The sequence below is a fragment of the Myodes glareolus genome, chromosome 23 (assembly GCF_982192425.1).
Source record: "Myodes glareolus chromosome 23, mMyoGla1.1, whole genome shotgun sequence".
NCBI classification, from domain to species: Eukaryota; Metazoa; Chordata; class Mammalia; order Rodentia; family Cricetidae; genus Myodes; species Myodes glareolus.
Genome location: NC_142048.1, coordinates 2,982,781 through 2,998,329, shown reverse-complemented (window position 1 = coordinate 2,998,329; position 15,549 = coordinate 2,982,781). Strand labels below are relative to the sequence as shown.

Here is a 15,549-nt window from a genome sequence, read left to right as displayed (position 1 = left end):
CCATCGGATGATCTCCTTAGCATCAATTTATTTTGTGTTATTTTTCAAAACACGGTTTCTCTGTACTGTCCTGGAACTCACTCTGTAGACCATGCTGGCCTCGAACTCACAGAGATCCGCCCACCTGCCTCTGTCTCCCAAGTGCTGGGATTAAAGCATGCACCACCATTGCCCGGCCAATATTTGACTCTTAATATAAGCTATTAAGCTTAGTGTTTTCTCACCTTTGAGTGTGCACTGGATTTGAGATTTAATTTTTTTATGTGTATGAATGCTTTGCCTGCATACCTAGTACGCTTAGCACTTGTGAAATTGAGGCAAGAGGACTTGCTAAGTCATCCTGGGCTACATAATAAGACCTAGGCTAGCCTTAGCTACACAGTAAGACCCTGTCTCAGAAAGTTATGTGCAAAGTACCAAAGGATCACTTAAGTAGGCTGATTCTTGTCCTTGCAAAGCTTCCCAATCAGTGACAGTAATTTGAGTAGCTTTTGTGTCCTACTGAGTGCCAGGCACAGTACAAGGTATTTGGGCTCACATTTTCAACATTTGAGGTTTCTGGTTTTGTTTGTTTGAAGCAGGTTCTTGTTCTGCAGCCCAGAATTGCCTAGAACTCGAGATGCTCCTGCCTCAGCCTCCCTAGTGCTAGGATGCGCACCACTAGGCCTGACTCAGGGTTCTGAATTCTTATATAATGAGGGTGAGGGGCTGGAGAGATGGCTCAGAGGTTAAGAGCATTGCCTGCTCTTCCAAAGGTCCTAAGTTCAATTCACAGCAACCACATGGTGGCTCACAACCATCTGTAAGGGGGTCTGGTGCTCTCTTCTGGCCTGCAGGCATACACACAGAAAGAATATTATATACAAAATAAATAAATATTTTTTAAAAATGAGGGTGATAACTGGCTTTTTTAGGAAGTGACATGCATGGGTTTGTCCCCAGCTCTGCTAGTCACCAGGTTGAAGTATTTATTGTTTACTCTGCCTGCCTCAAACATTTGCAGAATGTAGTAGCTACTGAAGCAGAGGTGCCAACAGAGAGTATAGAGAACTGGTCTTTGTGTTTATCATGTCTTCCTTAGCCAGCGACTCTCTATCAGCTTTGTCAGTTGGGGCCAGGTTGAGATTGAATTTACTCAAAGAGTTATGGTTCCTTCATTCCTGTTACTCTCTGAATTTACTTTTCTTCCCAAAATTTCAGCTTACTTAAAAGAGCAAGTCTAGGTTTTTTCATACAAGCACAGGCCTTCTGAGACAGGGTTACTCTGTGTAGCAGCCCTAGCTGTCCTGGAACTAGCTCTGTAGACCAGGCTGGTCTCAAACTCACAGACATCCACCTGCCTCTGCCTCCTGAGTGCTGGGATTAAAGGGGTGTGCTACCACCGCCGAGTTTTTAAATTCTTCAGTTGTTACATTTTGTTCTAGTTCTCATTAGTACAGCAATTTCTTTGTAACTCTTCAGTGTAACATTCTGCCTGGTGTTCAGGCCTGTTTCCCTTTACTACATTCTTCTTCGTTCTTAAAGTCCCCCCAGTAACATGTCCTCTTTGGTAATCTGTACATCTGTAGTGGCAATCCCACCACACCACTGGCATCTTCAGAGTGGGGTCTTTCTCATTACTTCTTCATTACTTTGACTGAACAGGTTATTTGGTTACCTGTTTAGGCAAAGCTGGATCTGATGGAGGACAGCTATAAACCAGGCAAGGCCTTTGGAATGAATTGGGGATCAGGCATGGTAGTTCATTCCTGTCATTTTGGCACAGGAGAGATAGGGATCGAAAGATCAGGAGTTTAATGCTGCTGGACTGGGCAACAAAAGACCCTGCCAAATAAAACAATAGAAGGGGTCTGGGGCTGAGACTGCATTAGTAAGGTACTTGACTAGGAGAGCCTTGCATAAACTGGGTGTGGTGGCACATGCTTGTCATACTAAGAGACAGGGAGACAAGTCAAGGATCAGGAGTTCAAGATCTTTCTTGATTACACTGCCCCTACCCTTTTATTATTATTATTATTATTATTATTATTATTATTATTATTATTATTATTTTATTTTGCTTTTTGAGACCTGGTTTCTCTGTAACTTTGGAGTCTGTCCTGGAACTCGCTCTGCAGACCAGTCTGGCCTTGAACTCACAGAGGTCGGCCTGTCTCTGCCTCCCCAATGCTGGGATTAAAAGTGTGTACCACCCGCTCCTGGCTATATGGTTTAAGGCGAATCTGGGTTCCACGAGAGTCTGTCTAAAAAGGGGATGGTGGGCTGTAATGGTGGCTCAGAAGTTAAGAGCACCTGGCTGCTCTTTCAGCCTAGGTTCTATTCCCAGAACCCACATGGCAGCTCATAACTGTCTGACTACAGTCCCAGGGGATCTGATGCCCTCTTCCGGCTTCCAGAGGCTCTGTATTTAGTGCAGGCATGCAAAGAATCCATTCACATAAAATAAATACTTTAAAAAATGGTGAAGGGCTGGAGAGATGATCTGCTCAGCGGCTAAGAGCATTGTCTGGTTTTCCAAAGGTTCTGAGTTCAATTCCCAGCAACCACATGGTAGCTCACAACCATCTGTAATGAGGTATGGTGCCCTCTTATGGCCTGCAGGCATACATGTAGGCAGAATATTATATACATAATAAACAAATATTTTTAAAAAATGTTGAAGATAGTTGAAGCCTTTTTGCTACTGTCAAGTCCAATCATTAGCTGAATTTGGGGTGACAGGTTAGTTTTATCTGGAAATGGTTGGGAAACAGAAAGATTCTATCTAGCAGAGAAATTGTGGACGGATAGACCAAAAGGATTAAGCAGGACATAGTGGAATTCAAATGTCATCCTGAGCTACACAGTAACAAGTCTAAGGCTAGCCTGGGATACAGAAGACCATATCAGAATACATCCTGCAGGCTTAGTAGCACATGCCTTGAATTAAAGCTCTTGTGAGGCAGAGGAAGGAGGATAGCTTGCTCTACATAGATTTCCAGGGCAGCTAGGGGTACACAGTAAGACCGTCTTTCGAAATCAAACAGGGTGGGCTAGATGGTTCAAGGTAAAGGTTCTTGCCACCAAGGCTGAGGCCCTGGAGTTCTATCTCTGGGACCCACACAGTGGAAAGAGAGGTCCATCTCCTTCAAGTTGACCTCTGACTTCAACATGCTTGTCATGGTATACACACTGACATCCAATAAATAGAATAAACGCTTAAAAAGCACCTCCCCTAACAAAATAAAACTGAAAGAACTCAGAAGTCAGAGAGACACGGGCAAGAAGATCTCTGCGAGAGTTATGAGTTCCAGGCCTTCTGGGGGCTACATGGTGAAACACTGTCTCAAGCGGGAAAAACGAGTTAAAAGGCTACAACTTGAGTAAAGGGGTGAGGGGCAATCTAGGGCTGCTCCAGCCCCACATCTCTCCTCTTGTGATGGCAGCGTGATCTACAGGGATGGGGTGGGACTTCCATTCAGACACTGTGTACATCCCAGTAGCGTACAGGCGATTCAGTGAGACTTCCATTCAGACACTGTGTACATCCCAGTAGCGTACAGGCGATTCAGTGATGCGGAATCCCCCGAAGTATCCTCATCCAGGCAATTCTCAGAAATGCAGGTCAAGAAAGCCGAGTTCGCCGACGGCGTCCTCAGAATGGGACCAGGGACAGGAACCTGAAGATTCGCTTCCGAATGGGCGGAGGGGGGGGCGTCCCGAGACTCTCTTCAGAAGGTGGCGGCGTCCCCGACGCCCACAGGAACCAAGCCAAACCAGCAGCCACCCGGGTACTACTCAGAGGCGCCTGTCCAGGCCCGACAGCCTCCGGTGCATTGTGGGTGGGACGCCCCTGCTCGCACTGCGGCGGAGGGGTTACCCTCCGCTCAGTCAGTGGCCGGTCGCACGGCGGCCCAGGCGAACCGCCCTCCAAAGTCAGAGCAAGTCGGCCGCAGATTGACGTGTCCTCCAAGACCGCACCCCTCCCGGTATTCCCGCCCCAAGCCTAAAGCCCACCCTCATGGCGACCTGACTGGCCCTGCAGCCCGCTCCATTCGCCCATTGGATGCTGGTCTGTCAGTCATCCTGCCCCGCCCCCAAGGCCCGCCTTAGCCGCCGGCGCGATCCGGAGGGCCAGCCGGCCAGCGAGCTCATTGGCTGCTGGAAACTGCCTATTCTGAAGCTGGCCACACCCCCTGCGGGGTGCGGATCCAGAGCGCCCAGGCCAGACTTCATTGGCCTGCGGCGCCGCCAGTCGGAGAGACGTGCTTCAACCCGGAAGTGTGAGAGGCGAAATCTGCCTAGCAACCGGGGAAGCCGGGCTGTGAAGCGGGCAATTTCAGTGTGAGAAGGAGCGGCGAGACCGAGCTGCGGCTCCGAGTGCGCCGAGGCAGCTCCTTCCGCCCGGGGTCAGCGCCCCGGCGCGCGCACGCGCACCCTCGCTGCCTGAGGGTGCGCGCCCCGCGCAGTCGGTCGGTCGGTCGTCCGTCGTCCTGTCTCCGCAGCCGCCTCAGGCGCCACCCGAGGGAGCCGTCGCCTTGGGACGCGACCCGACCGGACCAGAGCGTTCTGCCCGAGGCCGGCCCGGGGCCCAGCTGCCGATCGTGCGGAGCCGAGCAACTTCGGTGAGTGCGGGGCCGGCGCCGCTGCCGGGGTCCCCGGCTTCCGGTGCCCCGGGCTACCCTGGCTTCCGCTTGGCCGTGCTGGTGCTGTTCCCTTCTGGACTCTTTAGGGGACCCTGCATCTGAAGGCCCGGCCTCTGAGGGCTCCCCTTCTCTGTACGAACTCCGCGTGTCTGAGTGCCCTATTTCTGGGGTACCCTTGTTTGAGGACACCCTTCCTTTAGGGACTGTATGTCTGAAGGTGCCCTTTTTCTGTGGGATCTCGCCTCTCAGAGGGTGCTTCTCTGGAGAACCCCAGAAAGGGTAGTCCTGTATCTCAGAGTGTCCTCTGTCTAGGAGGGGACGCTGCCCCTCGGAGGGAAGCACCGCCTTCATAAACTCCTCAACTTTTTTGAGGATCTGACCTGAGGGACCCTTGTTTATTATTCACACCCGCGCCGCGCGGCTGTGAACCCCTCCCTACCTGTGAGGGAGAACCCCTTTTTATGTGAACTCTCTACTTTACTGAGAGAAATCCCATCTCAGACCTTCTGGGTTCCCGAGAGGAGCCCCCATCTCTGAGATCCTTTTCTCTCAGAGGTACCCTACCTCTTTGAGGGTGTGCAGTCATTCTCTTAGGTACCCCCCCTTTTTCCGAGTCTCTGGTCTCAGTCCCCAGCTTCTGTAAAAAGGTGGCTTTTTATCTGATGAGTGCCCCCTCCCTTCCTCTCTGGGATTCCTCACGTCCCTCAGGAAGGTTCCACTTCCCTTTAGGAGACACTCAAGTTCTTCCTGAGAAGCTTTCCTCTATGGAGGATGTTTCTGAGATCGCCCTGGCTCGCGGTGAACCCTTCCCACAGTTTGCTGAGGAGGAGGTTGTTTTTTTTCTGATCTGTTGTTCTTTTTTGTTTGTTTCAAGTCAGGCTTTCTTTGTAAAATAGTCCTGGAACTCGCTCTGTAGACCAGGCTGGCTTCGAAGATTCGCCTGCCACTGCCTCCTGAGTGCTGGGATCAAAGGCATGCGCCACCCACCACCTGGCTTGTTGTCCCATTTTTTTGACAGCTCCTCTCTCAGAAATTTCCTCCTTGCTTTTCCGTCCCTGTTTTGAGTGACTTCTTCCTTTTTTTTCCAAGTTTCCCTAAATGATCTGAAGTGCTCCTGGGAGGTTTTCCCCACTGTCTGAGCTGTCCCTAATTTTTTAGCAAGCCTTTTTTTGGGTTGGGGGGGGTCTCACCATGTAGCTTTCATTGGTAGCCTTGAACCCATAGAGATCTGCCTGCAGAGGCCCTTGTGAGCTAGATTAGATGTTGGTGTCATTATGCCTGCCTGACTTCACCACATTTTTTTTTTTCAGACTCAGTCTTGTTACAGCCTAGACTGTCATTGAATTAAGATTTTACAGGCATGCATGGTGGCGCATGCCTTTAGTCTCAGCACTGAGGATGCAAAGGGAGGCGGTTTTCTGAGTTTGAGGCCAGCCTGGTCTACAGCGTGAGTTTTAGGACAGCCAGGGCAACACAAAAACCCTGTCTCAAAAAATCTAAAAAATAAATCAGTAAAAGATTTCCCCATCTCAGCCTATTAAGCAAGTTCTGAGATTACAGGCTGTATGCCACCATGTAGGCATACTCTTTGTCTCATTTTCTGGGTGATCTCTGCGTCCCCCTCCCCTCTTTGCTGTATTTTTCCCCCCTCCAAGGCAGGGTTTCTGTCTCTCTCTGCCTCCTGAGAGCTAGGATTAAAGGTGTGTGCCACCATCTGGCCCTTCTTTATACAGGCTGGTCTGGAACTCACTCTGCACTCATGGTAACCACAAATTCATGGTGGTCTTTTTGCCTCAGCCTTGTGAGTGATGGTATTATAGGTATGAGCCACTTTTCCTGGCCTCTGTTTCCACTTTAGCTATGTATTCCTCTTCCTTGTCAGAGACTGGATTTCTTACTCTTCTGAGGGTAATAGCAGTTCCCTATCCACTTGCTTGAATTGAGATTTTTCCCTTCTTGAGATTGCCTTCCTTAATCTCTGTGGGAGAGACTTATCATTTAACCTTGGAGCCATCATTTTCAAGATTTCCCTATTTATATAGTGTATCCAAGTCTTTGTTGTGAAGGGAAAGACTTAGAATTTTTTTACTTTGTTTAGTTTTTTTTTTCTTGCCAGTCCTTGGGTTTCTCAGTCATCATTGTGCTTTAGTTTTTAGACAGGGTCTCTCACTGTGTAACCCAGGCTATCCTCAAACTTTCCATGTACATAGCCTAGGTTGTCCTTAAATCATCTTCCTTAGGCTTCCAGAGTGTTGGGTTTTTTTCATGACTTTTATCTCAGGTTTCAGAGGCTTTTGTGGCTACAGGGAAAGTTAGGAGTTAGGAGACCTATTCATAAACAAAACCAAACCCCTTATCCCTCAGTTCTAAGTTCTGCATGCAACTTGAGGCTGGGTTTGTTTGTTGTTTTTTTGTTTTTTGTTTTTTTTTTTTACAAGATCTCTATTATCTCCTTTTGTTGACTGACTTAGAACTCAGAGATATGCCTGCCTCTGACTCCCAAGCATTGATATTAAAGTCATGGGTTACCATGACCAACTTTCTCTCTTTTTCTTTTTATAATTTTTTAAATGATTTATTTAAGTTATGTACATTGGTGTAAAGGTGTCACATCCCCTGGACCTGGAGTTACAGATAGTTGTGAGCTGTAATGTGGGTGCTGGGAATTGAATCCAGGTCCTCTGGAAGAACAGCCAGTGCTCTTAACTGCTGAGGCTGAGCCATCTCTCCAGTTCTCCAGTTCCCTTCTTTCTCTTGTCATGTAGTGCAGTCTGACCTTAAACTTTTTTTTTTGTTTGTTTGTTTGTTTGTTTTTTGAGACAGGGTTTCCCTGTGTAACAATCCTAGCTGTCCTGGAACTAGCTCTTGTAGACCAGTCTGGCCTCGAACTTCACCTGCCTCTGCCTCCCAGAGTGCTGGGATTAAAGGCATGCGCCACCATGGCCCGGCCTCACCTTAAACTTTTGCCAGTCCTCCTGCCTACGCCTCTTGGGTGCTGAGACTACAGGTATGCAGCACCGCATGCTTGGGAACTGAGATTGTAGATGTGCAGCACCGCATGCTTGGGTGCTGAGACTGCAAGTGTGCAGCACCGCATGGTTGGTTATTAATTTTCCTGAAGGCACAGACCAGTGTCAGAAGACTATGGCCACTGGAGACAAGGTCAAGCCTGTGGGGCGAGGCCATTTCCTGCCCTGTTCTTCAGTCCTTCTGTAGGCAGAGGACCTTCCCTTCCTGAGAAAAGAGAAGAAAGCACTCCTCTGCTCTCTTAGGTCTTTCTTCTGCCTGGAATCCTCTGATTCACCCCTCGATCAAAAGAAGAGACCCAGGTTGTGGCCTTGGTATAAAAGGACAAGAGCAGGAAATAGGTCATCCTAGATCTGGAGAATGTGCAAAGGTGGCAAAGAACTTGGGGACTTAACTACATTTCTGTAAGTTTTAGATGACTTTGGCTTGACCCAAAGGAAGGTTCCATGGTGTTTACAAATCGCCTGTGTAGTTTTTTTAGTGGCCCATCCTGAATTCCAATTTCACTGCAGTAGCTAATTTTATCGGCTTTGCCAAAGGTAGAGCTCTCAGGAGTCTAAGGAAATGAATACTGGCATTGAGAGATGGTCCACAGGACAGAAATGAACTCAGCTTGAAATCTGAGTAAGTTCTAACTCCTTCCAGGCCACAGGCTGGTTTCAGGCTGGGAACCCAGATAGCTGACCCGAACAGAGCACTGAATGGGGTGAGCCCTTGGTTTAACATTTCAATAAGTTGTATAGCTCTAACTCGACTCAACCTGTACTTCTCTTTCTAGTTTGACTTAATGCAGTCTTTACCCGTTCCTTTCCATCCGGGTCTTGCTTAATTTGAATCTTTTGTGAAGACTCCTGCCGAGGCTATAATTTGAGTTCTAAATCTGTCAGTGGACCATGTGGACACAAGTTTCAACTCGAGCTATTTTCTTCTGTAGAGAAGTACTTGGAGAGTTTCCTGGGTCCTCAGCTCTGGGCAGAAGGCCGCTGCAGACCTGTTGTTTTTCCACTGCCTCTGTAGGTACTGTCCTCAGTGAACAGGAAGGGTGGTGAGGAGCTTGGAGCTTAGGGTGTCCTAGGACAAAGTGGACTTAAAAGGAACTCCAGCTCAGATGATGTTAAAAAAGAGGTAACCTGTGACTTTGAAGTGAGAATTGTTTCTTGTATCATTTGTAACTGTAACAAAGTGACTGAGTCAGGCTACTTTATAAAGAGGTTTATTGAGTCCTGAGATAGCACAGGGTGTTACATGGCAAGAGACAAGGAACAGGCTGTTGGTGTGTGTATATGTGTATGTAATTGTACATATGTATACATGTACTCTTTTATTATTATTATTTATTTTTTCAAGACAGGGTTTCCCTGTATAGCCATGACTGTCCTGGAATTAACTCTGTAGACCAGGCTGGCCTCAAACTCAGAGAACCGCCTCCCTCTGCATCCTAAGTACTGGGACTAAAGGCATGAGCCACCATGCATGGCTGTAAAAATCTTTTTTTTTTTGTTTCTGAGAAACATTTTAATAATGATACAAAATGTTCTTTGTATGTTTTTCTGCTCCCCTTCCTGTCTCTCCCTTCCCCACTTCAATCTTACCCCAAGGTCCCCATGCTCCCACTTTACTCAGGAGATCTTGTCTTTTTCTACTTTCTACTACCCATGTAGATCAAATCTATGTAAGTCTCTCTTAGTGTCCACATTGTTGTCTAAGTTCTCTGGGGTTGTGGTTTGTAGACTGATTTTCTTTGCTTTATGTTTAAAAACCACCTATGAGTGAGTACATGTGATAATTATCTTTCTGTGTCTGGGTTACCTCACTCAAAATAATGTTTTCTAGCTCCATCCATTTTCCTGCAAAATTCAAGCTGTCGTTATTTTTTTCTGCTGTGTAGTACTCCATTGTATAAATGTACCACATTTTTCTTATCCATTTTTTGATCAAGGGGCATTTAGGTTGTTTCCAGGTTCTGGCTAAGACAAACAAAGCTGCTATGAACATAATTGAGCACATGTCCTTGTGACACGATTGAGCATCCTTTGAATATATATCCAAAAGTGGTATTACTGGATCTTGAGGAAGGTTGTGTCCTAATTTTCTGAGAAATCACCATATTGATATCCAAAGGGGTTTTACCAGCTTGCATTCTCACCAGCAATGCAGAAGTGTTCCCTTTTCTCCAAAACCTCCCCAGCATAAGTTGTCATCAGTGGTTTTTTTTAATATTTATTTATTTATTATGTATACAATATTCTGTCTGCATGCATGCCTGAAGGCCAGAAGAGGGCACCAGACCTCATTATAGATGGCTGTGAGCCACCATGTGGTTGCTGGGAATTGAACTCAGGACCTCTGGAAGAGCAGGCAATGCTCTTAATCGCTGAGCCATCTCTCCAGCCCCTGTCATCAGTGTTTTTGATCTTGGCCATTCTTACAGGTGTAAGATGGAATGTCAGAGTTGTTTTGATTTTCATTTCTCTGATGACTAAGGCTGTTGAACATTTCCTTAAGTGTCTTTCAGCCATTTTAGATTCCTCTGTTGAGAGTTCTCTGTTTAGGTCTGTACTCCATTTTTTTTTTATTGGATTATGTGTTCTTTTGGTGACCAATTTCTTGAGTTCTTTGTATATTTTGGAGATCAGACCTCTGCCTGATGTGGGGTTAGTAAAGATCTTTTCCCATTCTGTAGGCTGTAATTTTGTCTTGTTGACTGTATCCTTTGCTTTACAGAAGCTTTTCAGTTTCAGGAGGTCCCATTTATTAATTGTTTCTCTCAGTGTCTGTGCTGCTGGGATTATATTTAGGAAGTGGTTCTCTGTGCCAATGCATTCAGGTGTACTTCCCACTTTCTCTTCTATAAAGTTAATTGTGGCTGGCTTTATGTTGGGTTTTGTGCATGGTGATAGATATGGGTCTATTTTAATTTTTCTACATGTTGATATCCAGTTATGCCAGGGTATAAAATCTCTTTTTTTAAAAATTTATTTATTTATTTATTTACTTGTTTATTTATTGAACAATATTCTGTCCCAGGCCAGAAGAGGGCACCAGACCCCATTACAGATGGTTGTGAGCCACCATGTGGTTGTTGGGAATTGAACTCAGGACCTTTGGAAGAGCAGGCAATGCTCTTAACCGCTGAACCATCTCTCCAGCCCCCAGGGTGTAAAATCTTAATTTATTCTGTAGACTAGGCTGGTCTTGAACCCAGAGATTCACCTGCCTCTGCCTCCTGAGTCCTGAGATTAATTTGTACCGCCATTACCTGGCTCCCTTTTTCTTTCTTTTAGTTTTGTTTTGTTTTGGAGACAAGGTTTCTCAGTGTAAGAGCCCTAGCTGTTCTGGAACTCGCTTGGTCTGGAACCAAACTGGCCTCAGCTCACAGAGATCTGCCTGCCTCTGCCTCCCAAGTGTTAGGCTTAAAACCATGTGCCACCACTGCCCGGCTCTTTCATTCTTTTTCTTTTTTTCCTTTTTTGTTTTTAAAGGAGATTTTTTTTTTTTCTATTCGTGTGACTTACCAAGTTGTAGCACAAAGCCAGCGTGTTACTAAATAGTGGATCATGACTGTGAAGGCGATGACCCTGCTGCCAGGAGGTGCTCAGTAAACTTGAGGGAATGAGTGACTAGATGGTTAGCACGGGCTGGTTATGATATGATGCTCATGAAGTTAGGGCCCTGGCCTGGACTCCCAGACCAGAAGGTTCTTGATATTCTGCCAAGGCTAAATATTCTGAGAGAGAAACAAATATAAGTTTTTCAGTTTTTCTGTGTTCTGTTCCCAGGTGTGAGAAAGATTTGTTGTGTGGCAGGCACTTGTGTTTGCTTTGGCCTTGACATCTTCCTCTATTAAATGGGGTGATTTGTGAACGAAGGGCAAACAGAGGGATGGATAACTAATTAGACCAAAGTAGAAGATGATAATGAACCTGAAGAACTGTGGGAAGCCAAAGAGTAGGTGAGCTTGCATTTTTAAAGGCTCCTGAACATATTTTAGAGCAGTTTAGGAAATGAAATAGTTACGTGGTGAACTTCAGAGCCTTGAAAAATGACCTTTTTTTTTTTTTTCATGGTAATGGATCAGGTTTGGAAACAAAAGACTGGGAAAGTATCATACAAAGGCGTTTGACTACACATAATAATGGTACTTTGAGAAGACCAGTGTGTGGCTTAGTGCCCATGCGGAGATCAGGAGATCAGAATTCATCTGAGCTCCTGGGCCCAGGTCTAGAGAGTTGTGGAGATGCTAACTCAGTTTCTGTGGTTGGGAGCAGTCTGGGGTAAGGTGGACTGAGAATGAGGGGGCAGGATGCTTATGTGCATCCCCACCCCGCACTCCTGCTTTTGGGGGTAGATTTTTCTATGTGTGTGTGGCTATACTTACTATGTAGCCCAGACTGGCCTCAGCCTCAAGATCCTCTAACTAATAAACCTCCTACCTCCTAAAGGCTGTGATTACAGGCATGTGTCTCCATGCCCACATAGGATACTCTATTTTTTTAGTGGATTTTTTTCTTAGTAATTAGTGAAAGCCCTATAATCATGGTGGGTGAATAATGTGGCAACAGATGGATAAAACCCAGGGGAAAATAATAGGTAAAAATCTGAGCCAGGCCCTCCCATTTGGAAAAAAGAGTCTTTTATAGCCTGGACTGACTTTAAACTGCATCCTTAGCCCAGAATGGCCTTCATTATTGATCTTCCTGCCTCTACTTCCTTAGTGCTGGAATTATAGACATGTACCAGTGTTTATTGACCTTGGCTTTTTTTTTTCCCCGAGATATAGTCTCACATAAAATTAGGGTTGTCTGTCTGTCTGTCATCTATGTAAACAGGGTATTAATCTGTAGACCTTGCCAGCTTTGAATTTGTGATAATCAATCTGACTCTGCCTTTCTTTTTTTTTTAATAAATTTTCATCCATTCATCCAGATTTTTTTTTATTTTATTTTTGAAGATTTATTTATTTATTATGTAAACAGTATTCTGCCTGCATATATGCCTGCAAGCCAGAAGAGGGCACCAGATCACATTACAGATGATTGTGAGCCACCATGTGGTTGTTGGGACTTAAACTCAGGACCTCTGGAAGAGCAGCCAGCAGTGCTCTTAACCACTGAGCCATCTCTCCAGCCCCCGACTCTGCCTTTCAAATGCTGGGATTAAAGGTTATGTTACCATGGCCACCAGTCTTAAACTTTGAAATAGTTTTTGGTTTGTATGTGTGTATATGCATTAAATTCATTCATTCACCCACCCACTCATTCATTCATTCATTTACATATTTATTATTTGAGACATAGTAGGGCAGGCTAGGTTGGCCAGGGAACTCCAGGGAGTGTTGGGTTTACAAGTCTTGTCACTAAATCTGGTTTATTACCATGCTGGCATTTCTACCTGGGCCCTGGGGCTAGAAGTCAGGTCTTTATGTTTTCGAGGCATGCACGTTAGGTTTTTGAGACAGGGACTTACTGTGTCACCCAGGTTACAATCAAATGTGGCAATTCTGTTTTAGCTTTCCTAGTGCTGGAATTATATGCATGAGCCACTATGCAAGCTAGTATTTGTTTGTTTGTTTGTTTTTTGAGGTAGGGTTTCTCTGTGTTGCTCTGGCTGTCCTGAAACTAGGTCTATAGACCAGGCTGGCCTCGAACTCAGATCCATGGGGCTTGAACTCAGAGGTCCATGTACCTCTAAATGTGTGTGCCACACCATCAGACTATCTTTATTTAATTAAAAATTTACATTTATTTACTTATTTGTGTATGTGTATATATATGTATATGTAAAATAAACGGCTTAAGGGATTCACTCTCCCTCTGAAATCCCACTGTCTCTTGAGACACAGATGTTGCTGGTGGTTGGTAGCGACTCTACCACGTCTGTTTATCTAACAGGAAAATCTTTGAACTTTTTAAATTTTTACATTTGAAGGATATTTACAGCAATAAAAAGCCTTTTGTAGTTAGAAATAGTGTTGATCTAGGTCCATTAATCCAGTGTAATGTAATGTGGCTATCGGTTGGTGGGTATCGTTGAAATCCATGTGGGTCCAAACACTGCCCGGCCAAGGAAATGTTGATTTATGTAGCTGAAATAGCCAAGGAAGTCAGGGTTTCCTTCCTGCTGTGGACAGCACTGGGGGCATTTGGTCCCTGTGGGATGTTGAGGGTGGCCCCATCTAAATGAGTGGAGGTGTTATTTGTAATGCCCAGTGCTCTGGCTCGCTTTTGTTTGCAGCCCCACCCTTTGTAGTATGTCTCACTGAGTGGATAAATTCCCATAAACTGGCCTGTGAAGGGTACGTGGGTACTTATGGAAGAGTTCTAGTTAGGCACATGGTGAACACCAATAATCCCAGCATTTGGGAGGCTAAGGCAGGGGGTTGTAAGTTGTAGTCCTGCCTAGGCAACATGAGACTTTTCTCTCTACCCTCTCACAAAAAGAGCTCTGCTGTGGCAGGTTATCCTGTATGGCCATCAGTAAGGTGGTTTTATTTATTTATTTAAATTTCATCCATTTATTTATGGGAGGGCATGTGGTCAGAGGACAATTTTTCCAGTGGCTTCTCCCCTTCCACCATGTGGGTTCTAGGGATTAACCTTAGGTTGTCAAGTGAATAAAATGTTTTTATTTATAATCGAGGTACTGAGGTTGAGAACCTAGGCCCTCAGTCTCACTAGGCAAGCACTGTTACTATTGAACTACACTTTCAGTACCATTTAAAATATTATATTTATTGGTTGATACAGGTTGATATATTTATTGGTGATACCGACCTCTGCTTCTGGTTGTGGTACCACACATATGTCCTTAATCACAGCACTCAGGAGGCAAAGGCAGGCAGATTTCTGTGCCTGGTCTACGGAGTGAGTTATAGGATAGCCATGGCTGAAGAAAGAGACCCTGTCTCCAAGGGAAAAAGAAAGGTGTGTGCCAGCACCCCTGGCCTGACTGCTGTTGTTATTAGTAGAAGTAGTATTATGGTGCTGGGAGTGAATCTTTGCTTTGTGAATGTTTATTAATTATTTATAATAAATTTATTTTATGTGTATGGGTTGTATTAATTAGGATTCTCTAGAGTAACAGACCTTACAGAATGATTCTCTCTCTATGTATAGGGAAAAGAGTCTGTTGGAATGATTTACAGGTTGCAGTCCAGGTAATCCAACAATGGATGGCTGTGAACAGAAAGAATCCAGTAGTTGTTCAGTCTACAAGACTGGATATCGCAGCTGGGTGTCTGTATGTGTAACATGAGGGCCAGCTTGTTGGGGTTTTTGTCCCGCCCAGTACCCCAACAAGCCAGCAAGTCCCAAGGAAAATCACACGGAGTCTATATCAGGTTATAAACTGATTGGCTCATTAGGTCAGGCTTCTTGTTAACTATTATAACTTATATTAACCCATTATTCTCATCTATGTTAGCCATAATGGCTCCATACCTTTTTCAGCTGGGCAGGTTACATGCTGTCTCTTCGGTGGTCTGCGCAGGAGTGCTGAGAGAGTTTCTACTTCCAAAATACTCCCAGTCTCTTTGCTCCACCCCTACTTCCTGTCTGGCTTTCCCGCCTATACTGCCTGCCTGGCCAATCAGCATTTTATTAAAATATGATTGACAGAATACAGACAATTCTCCCACACCATGTATGTGCCGGAGTTTTGAAGAAGTGGGTTCCAATGCTGGTAAAGGAAGCAGACAGAGATCAAAAGTTCCTTTCTTCTATGTCCTGTTAGACTTCCAGTAGAAGTGGTGGCCCAGATTAAAGGTATGTCTTCCCACCTCAATATCCAGATCAAAAGCATCTATCTAGCATCTCAAATGTCTGGACTAGATGGGGATTCACCCACTTCAAAACAAACCAAAAAATTTCTCACAGGTGTGCCCTCCATTTCTGGGCTG

The 15,549-nt window shown here is 45.3% G+C and overlaps 1 protein-coding gene across 1 annotated transcript in view; it reads left to right on the top strand.

Moving 5' to 3' along the window:
- The first annotated feature begins 4,325 nt into the window (after positions 1 to 4,325).
- Positions 4,326 to 15,549, top strand: part of Gatad2a (GATA zinc finger domain containing 2A) — a 90,345-nt gene continuing 79,121 nt past the window's right edge. The window contains exon 1 of the mRNA XM_087900732.1: positions 4,326 to 4,604. The gene's annotated coding sequence lies outside the window, so the exon portion shown is untranslated. The remainder of the gene's footprint in view (positions 4,605 to 15,549) is intronic.